Source organism: Pongo abelii, chromosome 10, assembly GCF_028885655.2.
Source record: "Pongo abelii isolate AG06213 chromosome 10, NHGRI_mPonAbe1-v2.0_pri, whole genome shotgun sequence".
NCBI lineage: Eukaryota > Metazoa > Chordata > Mammalia > Primates > Hominidae > Pongo > Pongo abelii.
In genome coordinates, this window is record NC_071995.2 from 532,605 (window position 1) to 547,298 (window position 14,694).

General features: G+C 48.6%; 1 protein-coding gene and 1 long non-coding RNA gene across 4 annotated transcripts in view; one reads left to right on the top strand and one right to left on the bottom strand.

Annotated features, from left to right (window-relative positions):
• Positions 1-12,140, bottom strand: part of LOC129049021 (uncharacterized) — a 28,081-nt gene extending 15,941 nt beyond the window's left edge. The window contains exons 1-2 of the long non-coding RNA XR_008511771.1: positions 11,855-12,140; positions 9,127-9,263 (exon numbers count right to left, since the gene is read on the bottom strand). This is a non-coding gene — a long non-coding RNA (uncharacterized LOC129049021). The remainder of the gene's footprint in view (positions 1-9,126; positions 9,264-11,854) is intronic.
• Positions 1-14,694, top strand: part of B4GALNT3 (beta-1,4-N-acetyl-galactosaminyltransferase 3) — a 104,684-nt gene that overhangs the window by 39,085 nt on the left and 50,905 nt on the right. The gene's annotated exons all lie outside the window — the stretch shown is intronic.

The following is a 14,694-nucleotide window of genomic DNA, read 5'->3' on the forward strand; positions in this document are numbered from 1 at the left end:
GTTTGAGCTGGTGAGCAGGTGGAATCGTGGAAATTGGCTACCTGGCTGTGGTCACTCTCACCTTTGTGTATTTAATTTAGGGCGATCAGAAACTTAAGATCCATGCAGGTAGCTCCAGTCAAAGAAGCAGATATAAGTGCGAACACATACTCTGTGTGAGGTATGAGGACTGTGGTGCAAGGGGAGAGCCCGTGCTCTCACTATCTAAAACAGTCCTAGCCCGTGGTGTCCATGCTCTCACTATCTAGAACAGTACTAGCCTGTGGAGCCCGTGCTCTCACTATGTAGAACAGTACCAGCCTGTGGTGCCCGTGCTCTATCTAGAACAGTCCTAGCCTGTGGTGCCCGTGCTCTCACTATCTAGAACAGTACTAGCCCGTGGTGCCTGTGGTCTCACTATGTAGAACAGTACTAGCCCGTGGAGCTCATGCTCTATCTAGAACAGTCTTAGCCTGTGGAGCCTGTGCTCTCACTATCTACTAGGCCGTGGAGCCCCTGCTCTCACTATCTAGAACAGTACTAGCCCGTGGTGCCTGTGGTCTCACTATGTAGAACAGTACTAGCCCGTGGAGCTCATGCTCTATCTAGAACAGTCTTAGCCTGTGGAGCCTGTGCTCTCACTATCTACTAGGCCGTGGAGCCCCTGCTCTCACTATCTAGAACAGTCCTAGCCCGTGGAGCCCGTGCTCTCACTGTCTAGAACAGTCCTGGCCCGTGGAGCCCGTGCTCTCACTGTCTAGAACAGTCCTGGCCCGTGGAGCCCGTGCTCTCACTGTCTAGAACAGTCCTGGCCCGTGGAGCCCGTGCTCTCACTGTCTAGAACAGTCCTGGCCCGTGGAGCCCGTGCTCTCACTATCTAGAACAGTCCTGGCCCGTGGAGCCCGTGCTCTCACTATCTAGAACAGTCCGAGCCCGTGTTCTCACTATCTAGAACAGTCCTAGCCCGTGGAGCCCGTGCTCTCACTATCTACTAGCCCGTAGGGCCCCTGCTCTCACTATCTAGAACAGTCCTAGCCCGTGGAGCCCGTGCTGTCACTGTCTAGAACAGTCCTGGCCCGTGGAGCCCGTGCTCTCACTGTCTAGAACAGTCCTGGCCCATGGAGCCCGTGCTCTCACTATCTAGAACAGTCCTGGCCCGTGGAGCCCGTGCTCTCACTATCTAGAACAGTCCGAGCCCGTGTTCTCACTATCTAGAACAGTCCTAGCCCGTGGAGCCCGTGCTGTCACTGTCTAGAACAGTCCTGGCCCGTGGAGCCCGTGCTCTCACTGTCTAGAACAGTCCTGGCCCATGGAGCCCGTGCTCTCACTATCTAGAACAGTCCTGGCCCGTGGAGCCCGTGCTCTCACTATCTAGAACAGTCCGAGCCCGTGTTCTCACTATCTAGAACAGTCCTAGCCCGTGGAGCCCGTGCTCTCACTATCTACTAGCCCGTAGGGCCCCTGCTCTCACTATCTAGAACAGTACCAGCCCATGGAGCCCGTGCTCTCACTATCTACTAGCTCGTAGGGCCCGTGCTCTCACTATCTAGAACAGTACTAGCCCATGGTAGGCACTCAAAAAATAATATTTGTTAAGTGAATGAATAAAGGAGTGGCCACTGTATTGGCTCCAGCCCTTACTTTCCATTTGGTTATAGGCCCTGTTTCGCCCATTTGCCCTACTTTTCAAGAGAAACAAGAAATTGAGAGTTTTATGTGAAATTTCCCAAGTTTTAAATGTTGGCTCAAATTTTTCTAAAATACAGTGAGCTAAAGTCAGGAGGCAGCCGTTTTATTTTTCTTGTTTTCAGCACCAGCATTTCCCAGCCCTGTCTCCCTGGGCTGCTCTTGCCGAGGCTTACTGGCCATTCTCTTGTTGCTCTCTTGTTCGATAGCACAGCATCCTCTAACGTTAGGATTTTACAGCTTCTAACTTAAGGCTTTCATCTCCAGCAGATGCACAAACTTTTAGGAGAAGCAGCTTTTTTTTTTTATTTTTAATTTTTTTAAGAGTTGGGGTCTTGCTCTGTCACCCAGGCTGGAGTACAGTGGAGCAATCATACCTCACTGCAGCCTCAAACTCCTGGGCTCAAGCGATCCTCCTGCCTTGGCCTCCCAAAGTGTTGAGATTACAGGCATGAGCCACCCCCAGCCAGAAGCAACTCTTTAAAATGTTATCTTTCACTTATCAACCTGAATAAAGGTTCTGAAAGCAAGTTTCAATAGGAGTTTCACGGGAGGAGCAAATCTAAGGTTCTGATGCCTTCAGTTGTGGTTGTGGCTTGGTTTCTCTAATGGCTTTCTGCTGAATCTAGCCCTGCGTGTATCAAAGCTCCAGTGGCAGGTGGTGGGAGTCAGGATAACTGAGCTGGGCGGGATGATGTAGTGGGCAGAACCTTGGCTTTCTAGTATGGACATTCAGCTGGTACACACCTTCCGGTCATTCCACTTGTGCTGAAATACTGAAATATTTCTGTATTGGGAGGTAAATAGCTACTGCCCTTAATCCCCTGGGTACCCCAACCCGGGACCCACCAGGCCTTCATACTATCCAGCAATGAATGGGGCCATGCCTGGCTATAGTGTGTCTCCAGGACCGTGCTTCAAGGCCAGGGCTGGCATCCATTCTCAGTGGTCAATGCCCGTATTATGGTGCTGTAAGCATTTTGAACTCACTCCTGGATAACTCTGAATTTGAATCCTGGCTCCACTTTTTTTTTGTTTTTTTTTTTTTTTACACAGGGTCTCGCTTTGTCACCCAGGCTGGAGTGCAGTGGCAAGATCTCGGCTCACTACAACCTCCGCCTCCCAGGTTCAAGTGATTCTCCTGCCTCAGCCTCAGCCTCCTGCGTAACTGGGATTACAGGCATACCCAGCCACTCCCGGCTAATTTTTTTACTTTTGGTAGAGACAGAGTTTCACCATATAGGCCAGGCTGGTCTTGAACTCCCGACCTCAGGTGATCCACCCGCCTCAGCCTCCCGAAGTGCTGGGATTACAGGCGTGAGCCACTGTGCTGGCTTAACTTCTTACTTGGCTAAGTATTTACTGACAAATTACTTAATCAATGTCTCTCAGCTTATTTCCTTCCTCCATAAAAGAGGAATACTACTACTCAAACTAATGTATTTGCAGGGTTGTTGTGAAAAGTAAGTGTGTAACTGAAATAAGGCTGTTATTATTTTCTACGCTCTAAACAGGAAAACAGCATCCTTTGTACCTTATCTTTATACAAAGGCTTGGAGAAATAGGGATCAGATTAGCCAGGTGTGGTGGCACACACCTGTTGTCCCAGCTACTCGGGAGGCTGAGGAGGGAAGATCACTTGAGCCCAGGAGTTCGAGGCTGCAGTGAACTATGTTTGCGCCACTGCACTCCAGCCTGGGCAATAGAGTGAGACCCTGTCTCAAAATAAGAAAAAGAAAAAAGAAATAGGGGTCAGAGAACTAGAGGCTGAGGATTGCACAGTGACGTGACCCACTGGGTCCCAAAAGTCGGTGGTGCCCAGTTGGCCACTCACCTAGGGAGGTTGTTAAATACAGATGCCTCTACATTTAGAATTAGAAATTCTAATTCGGGAGGTCTGGGTGGAGTCCAGGAATCATTGTTTTTACCAAGTGCCCTGCGATGATCCTGATGAAGAGCGGAATCTGGGAACCATGCTGTTCTCTTGTCGGTCATCTCTGCCTGTGTGTCTTCACACAGAACCGGTGCAGGTGGTACTGTCCTTACGGCAGGTGCTCAGTCCACCGGGTGACTTGATGGATTCACGTGAGTCCATGAGTGGGCCTGGGCCAGCTGAGGCAGGGCCTTCCCCTCGCCCTTTACTGCTGCCTCTGTCACAGACCTCATTCCGTCTCCTAGGTGGGATCTAGGCCTCTCCCAAGGCTGAGAGCACAGGACGGGGGAGAACAAACCTGAACCTCTTGCTGGGCTTCAGGATAAACCAGACACACAGAATGAGGATTGGGTTGCCTTCCCGGGAGGTGGAGATCTGAGCTAGGCAGATTAACTTGTTTATGAGGGTGTTCTCCGTTGCATCCCCCCAGGGCATGGACCCAGTTGGCTGACCTTGTGTGGACCACCTGTTGACAGGGCTTCCTGTGTCCCAGCATCCTGCAGCCCTCAGCGTCAGGTGCTCTGACTTGCAGCAACTGTCGTAGTTAAGCGCCTCTTCTGCCGGGCAGCTGCGATCGTTGCCTCCTAATTATACACTCTGGGACCTCCCTTGAAGGTACAATATTATATCGCAACCTTAGGGGTCTGCTCCCAGTGTTGCATTGGTTCCAAATGATGAGGATAGGCAAGAGGTGTAGGGACACAGGGCTGAGAGACATGTTAAGAGACAGATACAAAGGGATTGGAAAGAGAAAGGAGAAACAGGCAGGAGTGAAAGATGAAATATTAAGAGAAAGACTGAGGAAGAGGGAGACCAAGAAAGACATGAAGCAAGGGCAGTTAAAATCTGGAAGGCAGTGAGTGGTGTTCTTAGCACAGATTTGCAGAAGGTAGTAACCCTTGCTATTGTTTCAGGAGGAGTGACATATGTGAGCACTTTTTCCTTTTTGTTTAAACAAGTTCTTTTATTTTATTTTGTGTTTTTGAGAGGGTGCCTTGCTCTGCCGCCGAAGCTGGAGTGCAGTAGTGTGATCATAGCTCACTGCAGCCTTAATTCCTGGGCTCAAGCAATCCTCCCACCTCAGCCTCCAGAGTAGCTGGGACTACAGGCATGAGCCACTACCCTGGCTAATTTTTTATTTTTCTTTTTTGTAGAGATAGGTTCTTGTGTTGTCCAGGCTGGTCTCGAACTCCGAGGCTTAAGCTATTCTCCTGTCTTGGCTTCCTGAAGTGCTGGGATTACAGGTGTGAGCCACTGTGCCGTCCTAAACAAGTTCTTGAGTAGGAACTAGTAGCTAGACAAGATGCAGTGACTCAACAGAGGCAATAATAGGAAGTTTTGGGTTTGCAGCTGCTGGCTGATGTTTTCTACCCTGTTTCCCAGCAAGGAAATCCTGGGGATTGTGAGTGTGTGTGCAGTGACGCACATGACCACAGCCTCCCTGGTTTACAGTCCCAGCCCTGCATACCTGTTCTCTCACCAACACACCTATCCGCTCAGTGACCACACCTCACAATCTCAACTCTGCCCCAGCCACCAAGCCGTGGCTGCCACTCACACAGCCTCTTTCTCACTCTGTTGACAGCCACCTCCCTCCTCAAAGCCCATGTTTCCTGGGAGCTGTGAGTTCTCTGCGATCAGCTGTCAAATCCTCCGCAGGCTCTTGCACAAAGCATTTTTCCTGTCTGCATCTCAGATTTCTGACCTGTAAAATGAACCTCAGGCTCACTGCTCAACGCCTCCTTGCTGTGTGGAGCAGTGAATTAATGTCTTTAAGGAACTTGTTGCTTGCTGGATGAAAGATGCCAAAGTCAGCTTTGCTCCTCCACCCCCACCTGCACTCCTAACAGCCAAGCCCTGCTCTTCCTTTCTTACTGTTTACCATACAGATAAGCTCGTGATGACCAGAGCAAGTCATTTAAGGTGTGTGAACCTGGGTGGACCTCAGTTCCCCGATCCACTGATCTCTGAACAGCTGCCTCCCATTCAGCTGGCAGCATTTGACACTGTTGACCACCTACTGCCTTCTTCTTAAAAGTGTAAAAGTGGCTGGGCATGGTGGCTCACGCCTGTAATCCCAGCATTTTGGGTGGCTGAGGTGGGTGGATTACCTGAGGTCAGGAGTTCGAGACCAGCCTGACCAACATGGTGAAACCCCATCTCTACTAAAAATACAAAAATTAGCCGGGTGTGCTGGCACGCGCCTGTAGTCCCAGCTACTTGGGAGGCTGAGGCAGGAGAATCGCTTGAACCTCGGAGACAGAGGTTACAGTGAGCCGAGATCATGCCAGGCACTCCAGCCTGGGAGACAGAGTGAGACTCTGTCTCAATTAAAAAAAAAAAAAAAAAAAGCGTGAAAGTAACACATGCTCATTGCTTAAAAGAAAGAAAAGTGAAGGCTGTGGCAGAAGGATCACTTCAGCCTGGGAAGTTGAGGCTGCAGTGAGCTGAAATTGCATCACTGCACTCCAGCCTGGGCAACAGCAAGACCCTATTAAAAAAAAAAAAAGAAAGAAAAAATGAAATCCAATACTATACACTAGAATTTAAGTAAAATATAAAAACCACTAGTCCTCTCACTTCTATACAATCATGAAATGTGTCTCAAATCCAGCCTCCTCTCTCCACCCCGCAGCCACCCCCCAACCCCCAAACTCTTTTTTTCTGAGATGGAGTCTCACTCTGTCGCCCAGGCTGGAGCGCAGTGGTGTGATCTCAGCTCACTGCAACCTCCGCCCCGCCGGGCCCAAGCCATCCTTCCACTTCAGCCTCCCAAATAGCTGGGACTGTAAGCACGTGCTACCATGGCTGGCTGATTTTTAGCCCAGGAATTTGAGTCTGCAGTGAGCTTTAATTGCACCCCTGCGCTCCAGCCTGAGCAACAGAGTGAGATTCTGCCAAACAAACAAACAAAAAAACCCCACACGCTGTTATTAATTATCATCACCATGTTGTCCAATCTTCTCTTTCTTAACCCTTCTGTCTCTTTCTTAACCCTTCTGCCCTCCCTCACAAAAACCCTTATATGAATATGTAGTCTTAAAAAGAATTCACCACAGGTTTTTTTTTTTTTTTTTTTTTTTTTGAGATGGAGTTTTGCTCTTGTTGCCCAGGATGGAGTGCAGTGGCACGATCTCGGCTCACTGCAACCTCCGCCTCCTGGGTTCAAGCGATCCTCCTGCCTCAGCTTCCAGAGTAGCTGGGATTACAGGTGCACACCACCACGCCTGGCTAATTTTTTTTGTATTTTTAGTAGAGACAGGGTTTCACCATGTTGGCCAACATGGTCTCAATCTCCTGACCTTGTGATCTGCCCATTTTGTCCTCCCAAAGCGCTGGGATTACAGGCATGAGCCACCGCTCCCGGCCTCACCACAGGTTTTAACAGATGTTCTATACTATGTAATGAGTGAATTAATTAGTTATTTGGTAGCTCTGTTTTGAGACAACTTGGGGCTTCACTCTCCTCCTAGAATTAACTAACAGCTGGTGAAAGAGCAGAGGGACAGTGACCACCAGGCCAACCTCGCCCAGAGAACTAACAGCAGCATCAGTGGCTCTTACAGCAGCCCCCTTTCCTCTGTTCCCACTGCAGCCTCCAACCCTGGACTCCCTAAGCCCAGAGGGGAAAGGAAGGGCTATCTACCCAGCCATTTGAACCCTGATCCTTCTTGGATTGGAGAACTGCTTTGGAGAAACCTGAAATCAAGAATTGGCGCTTGCTGAGATTTGCCTGGGGGAACATTTGCCCCATCCTTAAGTTTGGCTTTTGCATTTTCTGGCCTTTCTCATGCTTTCCTGTCCATTTTCAGAATGTTCCCACTGCATGAAGTATTGTCTCCCTGCCACACTTCATTGTCATGGGGGAGAGTGTCCTGAAGACCCTTGTTTCATGTTACTGGGGCCCAGGATTGCTATCTGCAGAGAGATAGGGGTCTGAATAGGTCTGCCTCTGAAATTATCCTGCTTCTAGGGTTGATAGGAGTTGGGGGAGGAGACTGAGGAGCTGGAGACAAAGCTCTGTGGAACCCGCCAAGGATTTTAAACCCTCTCCCGTGAAGAGCCCTAGATCGGTGACAAGTGGGAGAGTTGCCATTTGCAACTCCATCCATCTATTTTTGTTTTCTTTCATTTGCATAGATCTGAGCCAGGTAAGCATCAGCTGATACTCTTCTTATAAATCAGATTGTAACCCGATTTGTCTGTCTCATTTTTTTTACCCTCTAATACAGCACGGGTACGGTATACCTATAGGTATGGCCCTGAAACATTCTGTGCAGTTCAGATTTTTTTTTTTTTTTTTTTAGGAACTGAAATATTTTAAATTCATTAGGCAGGCTTTATTATTTCAGGCATCCACGATGGATCTGCTAGCAACAGGAAAATAGTTCTTCATTTGTGTGTGTTTATTGTCAAATCATAGAGTGTAACACTTACAATGGTCCTTAAATATCATCATTTTATAACTAAGAAAACCAAGGATCAGGAGGTCACTGGGATCACAAAGCCAGTGAAAGAACAAGGACCAAAACCTTGATCTCCTGACTTCTAGCCCACTGCTCTTTCAATCACAGGAACAATGAAATATGGCAGAAGTTTAAAATTGTTATCTTCCTATATTTTCATTTCCTTCTCTTTTTTCTACTTAAAAACATTTTATTTCTATTTTTTAAAATTCAAAGGTATATAATATTAAAAGGTGCTTTCACAGAAGTAAGCACCACAAAAAATTCAATATGCCTTCTAAGTGTTTTCTATGCCTCTGTGATGCCTATACACATACACATCGAAGCTCCTATACTTATAGGTGCATTTTTATTTATTTTTGATTTTATTTTTTTTGAGACAGAGTCTCACTCTGTCGCCCAGGCTGGAGTGCAGTGACGCGATCTCCGCTCACTGCAAGCTCCACCTCCCGGGTTCACGCCATTCTCCTGCCTCAGCCTCCCGAGTAGCTGGGACTACAGGCACACACCACCATGCCCGGCTAATTTTTTGTATCTTTAGTAGAGACGGGGTTTCACTGTGTTAGCCAGGATGGTCTCGATCTCCTGACCTCGTGATCCGCCCGCCTCAGCCTCCCGAAGTGCTGGGATTACAGGCGTGAGCCACCGTGCCCGGCCAAGTGCATTTTTAAATGAATTTTTAATTTTAGAATAGTTTTTCATTTACCCAACATTGCAAAGGTAGTCTGGAGAGCTCTCACTTAGCTCACACCCAGTTTCCTCTATTATTAGCATCTTGCATTAAGCCCCGGTACATTTGTCATGATTAATGAACCAATATCGGATGTTATTATTAGCTCAAGTTCATACTGTATCCTGAATTCCTTTCAGATATCCCTTTTCTGTTCCAGGACCTCTGTAGTCATCGGGTCTCCCTAAGTTCCTACTGGCCGTGACAGTGTTAAGCGTTTTTTTGATAGTGTTACTTTTGTAATATATACGGCAACCTTTTTTCACATAACTATATGTTTTGAACACCTTTCTGGGTTAGTGTGTGTGGCCTTCCACACCCTTTTAACTCACCACAGTGTTCTGTTGAGTGGCTCTACCCCATCATTTTACACTGCCCTTGGCACAGAGCCCCCGTCTGGAAGTGTCACTGGGCCTGGGTGCTGTCTGGTGGATTAGACAGACGCTTCCGCTGTCTTGGAATTTGGACACTGTGGGAACAGAGAACATGGATGTAAATGACCTGACAGAGCTCAGAGAAAAGGAGCCACGTGACCTGGGGCACTGCTATTGTGGCGACCCTTCACCCCACGCCCTTCACCCTACATCCCTTACCCCACACCCTATACCCTGTGAGTGGCTCTGTGTTTACATACAAGAGTTTACATCTGTGGTGGAAGCACTTTCTCACAAAAGGGTATGGCTTATTCTAGGACGCCCTACCAAAGAAAAGCACTAGGTAGCAGCATGAATCATCCAGCTGTAGGGCCCGTGACTGTGGCATGAGGACATTCCTGTCCCTGGAAATCCAGTAGTAGCTTGGTGGACACCTGTCCCTGGAAATCCAGTAGTAGCTTGGTGGACGCCTGTCCCTGGAAATCCAGTAGTGGCTTGGTGGACACCTGTCCCTGGAAATCCAGTAGTGGCTTGGTGGACACCTGTCCCTGGAAATCCAGTAGTGGCTTGGTGGACACCTGTCCCTGGAAATTCAGTAGTGGCTTGGTAGACACCTGTCCCTGGAAATCCAGTAGTAGCTTGGTGGACACCTGTCCCTGGAAATTCAGTAGTAGCTTGGTGGACACCTGTCAGGAGTGCTTGAGTAGAGCACTGATACTAACCTGTGAAAGAAATTTCTCATGATCATCCATTATAACTGGAAGAGATCTGAAAAATGACTTGGCCCAAGGTCCCACAGCCAGTGGAGACAGAATGTCTTCTCTTACTGTCTTTTCCGCTGGCGCCGCCAGCCCAGGCCTGTCCCTAGGGGGACATCCAATTCATATTCGTTAATGAAGAGAAAGCTTCCAGATCCTTCATGGTGTCTCCGTTACCTCAGAAGGGCCAGTGCATATTTTGAAACAACTTACTTTTGTTTTTTTTAGACAGGGTCTTGCTTCATTACCCGGGTCACCCAGGCTGGAGTGCAGTGATGCAATCATGGCTTACTGCAGCTTCGAACTCCCAGGCTTAAGCAATCTTCCCACCTCAGCCTCTTGAGTGACTGGGACTACAGGTGTGCGCCACCACACCTGGCTAATTTTTAAAAATTTGTTATAGAGATAGGGTCTTACTGCGTTGCCCAGGCTGGTCTCAAACTCATGGTCTCAAGCAATAAAACAACTTTTTAATGTTTAAATTATACCTGAGGCTTGGTTCTCTGCAGATGTCCCCCAGAATTGGGCACAGCCTCAGATCGGCCTTATTCCTCTCACTTAATATTTGCCGCTATTCCAAACCCCATGTTCAACACTTCACCCATGACCTTTTCCCTCTGACCTCTGATTTGCACAGGCCCTTCCAGCAGAGCTCCAGGCTGTTCTTGCCCAAGCAGAGATTACAAACATACTTTGAGGACTGACCCTCCCAGACTTAGGACTTCAGCAGAAGTAAGGGAGAACTAGACAACTCCCTTTGTCTCACGCTACAAAGTGCCCCAGCAGGCCTTCCATACACAATTATTTTTCAGTAAGGAGCCAGGGAACCAGGATCTTTTCCTCTCATGCACCTTGTGGGGTTGGCAGGACAGCGTGTGACTCATGCCTGGGCAGAAGCGCATGCCTTTAACAGCCTTGCTGGGGAGGTGCCCCACTTAGGAGAGGTGGAGATGCGCTCTACTGGTTTTTCCTACCCAGCAGGTGTCTAAGACAGACACACTCAGACAACACTGCTTTCCCCATCACTGCCTGTCATCCAACACTTCAAAGATGATGGACAACGTGTCTGAGGCTGATGGGGCGAAGAACCCCTGCACACCTGCACCTACTAACCTACTGCTGTACCTTTGCCCCACCCCCAGCCCCCTTTGAGAACTCAGATCCTGCCTAGGAGGGGATGGACAGGCTTGTTAACAGCTGAGAAGTGCTTTGCAAAATGCAACTGCTTAACCGTAAATGAACATTAGAAGGTGGCCTGGGGCCACTATGCTTTAGGAAACTCATTCGCATGGCGCGGACAGGAGAAAAGGAGATTTCCAGGGCAGGAGAAACTTGGGAAGCAACACTGAATGGGAAGAGAGGGAGGCTTTCTGGGGGATTTAAATGATACTGAAACCCGGATACGGAATAGGAGAAGAAATACCAACTTGCTCTCAGGGTGTCTTTACTCTCCCAAGTGCTGATTTCATTGACCTAAATCAGGTCTCTGCTCCTATTTGCTGGTACCTAGTTCAAGAGAGTCTTATAAATACACAAAGCCGGAAATGCCTGGGTAGGGGGGTGGCAAGAGGATGTGGTTCCACTCCAGGACAGGATCTGACTCAAATCACACTTCCCTCCTGGATTCCAGACTGTCAGGAGGGATGCCTCCGAGGTGGTGTTTGGAAGGAGGTGCTGAGAGCGGAACTGGGTTATTCTAAGCATGGCCCAGGGAAGATCTTGCCAGACTTGTTAATGTGTGACCCCACCCAGTGCCATGCTCAGCAGGGCAGAAAAGTGTGCTGTGGATGGTGGGAGCAAGAAAGAGAGGAGACCAGGACATCTCTATTCCACATATACCCAGTTTCATCCCTTGCTGCATTTCACCAAAATTATCCCCTCGCCCCTACGAGACCTACTGTGTCCTCCTTGAGTCTTGTTTGGCATACCTTTGTTCCCTTCCATGGCCGAGTGAGTTCAGTCCACATTTATTGAACTGAAAGCTCACAGGTCTTAGAGCCTGGAGAAATAATCGGAGCCATTCCCTTCGGTCTTCAGGCAAGATAAGCGATGGACCCAGGTTGCCTAACCTAGTTAGCTGCAGAGCATCCAGCTCAAAGCAGGCATTGACAGGGACGGGGCACCCAGAGAAATGGCGCTGGTACTGCTGTAGGGGTAAGATGTAGCAAAGGGCGGGCAAGAGGGCTCCAGATGATTTCTGCGATGCTGAGCTAGCTGCCTGCTGGCTTTGTAAGCAGGGGAATAAGAAGGCTATTGTGTCAACTCTTTGAGGGGGTGTGGCCTTCCTTGGGGTGAGAAAGCACAATGCGAAGGGCTAGCAGCTCCCCCCATCCTCGTCCTACTGTGACCTGAGAAACACTCCGTCGGGGGGTTGGACCCTGGAGGGCTGGTCAGGGGAGTTGGCTGGGCTGGGAGGGAAGCAGGCCCTTTCAAGAGCAAGTCAGACTCTTGTGAGCTGTTTACCCACCTCATGCCCAAGGGTGCAATGTGAGTCATTTAATTGGTTTAATAAGTAAACGGTCTGGGTACAAAGAGGAGGGGGTTGGGTATGAGAGGGAGGGGCGGGGCAAACCCTGCAGAGCTGCTTTGAAAAGAAACCTGTTGCCAGCCCTCTAGGGATGGTCACAATTAAACAGCGATTGGAGATGCTTTGGGAAGTAGGGAGAAGGGAGAGCCCCAGATGTTGAAGTGGAAAGAGGAGTAGAGGCTATAAGTTGGCCAGCCTCAGGTTCTCAGTGCCTATCTGAGTATTTGATTCACTGGTGCTGGTATATCCACAGGGCTGTGCAATCATCACCACTACCTAATTCCAGAGCATTTTCCTCCCCCCAGAAAAGAACTTCACCCATTATCAGTCACTTCCAATTCTCCCCACCTCCAGCACTGGAACCACGACTCTCTTTTTGGTCTCTATGGATTTGCCTATTCTTTTTTTTTTTTTGAGACAGGGTCTTACTCTGTTGCCCAGGCTGGAGTGCGGTGGCAGCTCACTGCAATTTCTGCCTGCCGGGCTCAAGGTAGTCTCCCACCTCTGCCTCCTGAGCAGCTGAACTACAGGCGTGTGCCACCACACTCGGCTAATTTTTGTTTTTTTTTTGGTACCTTCCACCTTCCACCTTCCACCTTCTTCCACCATTCTTGGATTTTGCCGACAAAGAATCAAGGGCAAATCTGTGGAGTAAAGTGAAAGCAAATTTATTAAGAAAGTAAAGGAGTAAAAGAATGACTATTCCACAAGCAGAGCAGCCCTGAAGGCTGCTGGTTGCCCATTTTATGCTTATTTCTTGATTAGATGCCAAACGGTGTGGATTATTCGTGCCTATCATTTTTAGACCATATAGGGTTAACTTCCTGCTGTTGCCGTGGCATTTGTAAACTGTCATGGCGCTGGTGGGAGCGTAGCAGCGAGGACAACCAGAGGTCACTTTTATCATCATCTTGGTTTTGGTGGGTTTTAGCCGGCTTCTTTACTGCAATCTGTTTTATCAGCAAGGTCTTTATGACCTGTATCTTATGCCTCCTATCTTATACCTCCTATCTCATTCTGTGATTAAGAATGGCTTAACTTACTGGGCTGGGAATGCAGTCCAGCAGGTCTTAGCCTTATTTTAGCCAGCCCCTATTCAAGGTGGACTTACTCCAGCACCTCTGACAATAGCTCACTACGGCGTTGGCCTCGAACATTTTTGTATAGACAAGGTCTCCCTACGTTGCCCAGGCTGATCTCTAACTCCTGGCCTCAAGCAGTCCTCTGACCTCAGTTTCCCAAAGCATGGGGATTACAGGCGTGAGCCACTTGTGCCCAGCCCATTTCTTTTTATTGCTACGTAATATTCTGTTGTGTGGATAGACCACATTTTGCTTCTCCATTCATAGTTGATGATGGACATTTGCATTGTTTCCGCTTTTTGACTATTAGGAATAATGCTGCTCTGAGGCTTTCATTTCTATTGGGTGTATACCTGGGAGTAGAACTGCTGGGTCAAATAGTAACTCCATGTTTTGAGGGACTGTCAGATTTTTCCAAATCGGCTACACCATTTTACATTCTCACCAGCCATGTATGAGGGTTCCAATTTATCTAGGTTCTTGCCAACACTTGTTATTGTCTGTTTTTTGTTTTTTGGTTTTTTTTTTGAGACGGAGTCTCGATCTGTCCCCCAGGCTGGAGTGCAGTGGCACAATCTCAGCTCACTGAAAGCTCCGCCTCCCAGGTTCACGCCATTCTCCTGCCTCAGCCTCCCGAGTAGCTGGGACTACAGGCGCCCGCCACCACACCTGGCTAATTTTTTGTATTTTTAGTAGAGACGGGGTTTCACCGTGTTAGCCAGGATGGTCTCGATCTCCTGACCTCGTGATCTGCCCACCTCGGCCTCCCAAAGTGCTGGGATTACAGGCGTGAGCCACCGTGCCCAGCCTATTTTTTTTTAAACAAAAGACTAATAAATTCTGTTAGTATGAGAGCAAGGAGGAAAGCATAGAAGGTTGTTGCACTGTCAACATTAGTTATGGTGGGGAGGCAGAGAAGGAGAAGAGATGCTTTTTTTTCTTATTTATGTCTGATCACTGGTTGTGGTGAATACTTAGGATTTCTAGGAAACAAAAAAGGGTCCATGTTTAAGAAGAGTTTGGAATTGAATCAGAATAGTGGTTAAGAACGCAAATTCTGGGCTGGGCGTGGTGGCTTACGCCTGTAATCCCAGCACTCTGGGAGGCCAAGGCGGGCAGATCACCTGAGGTCAGGAGCTCGAGACCAGCCTGGCCAACA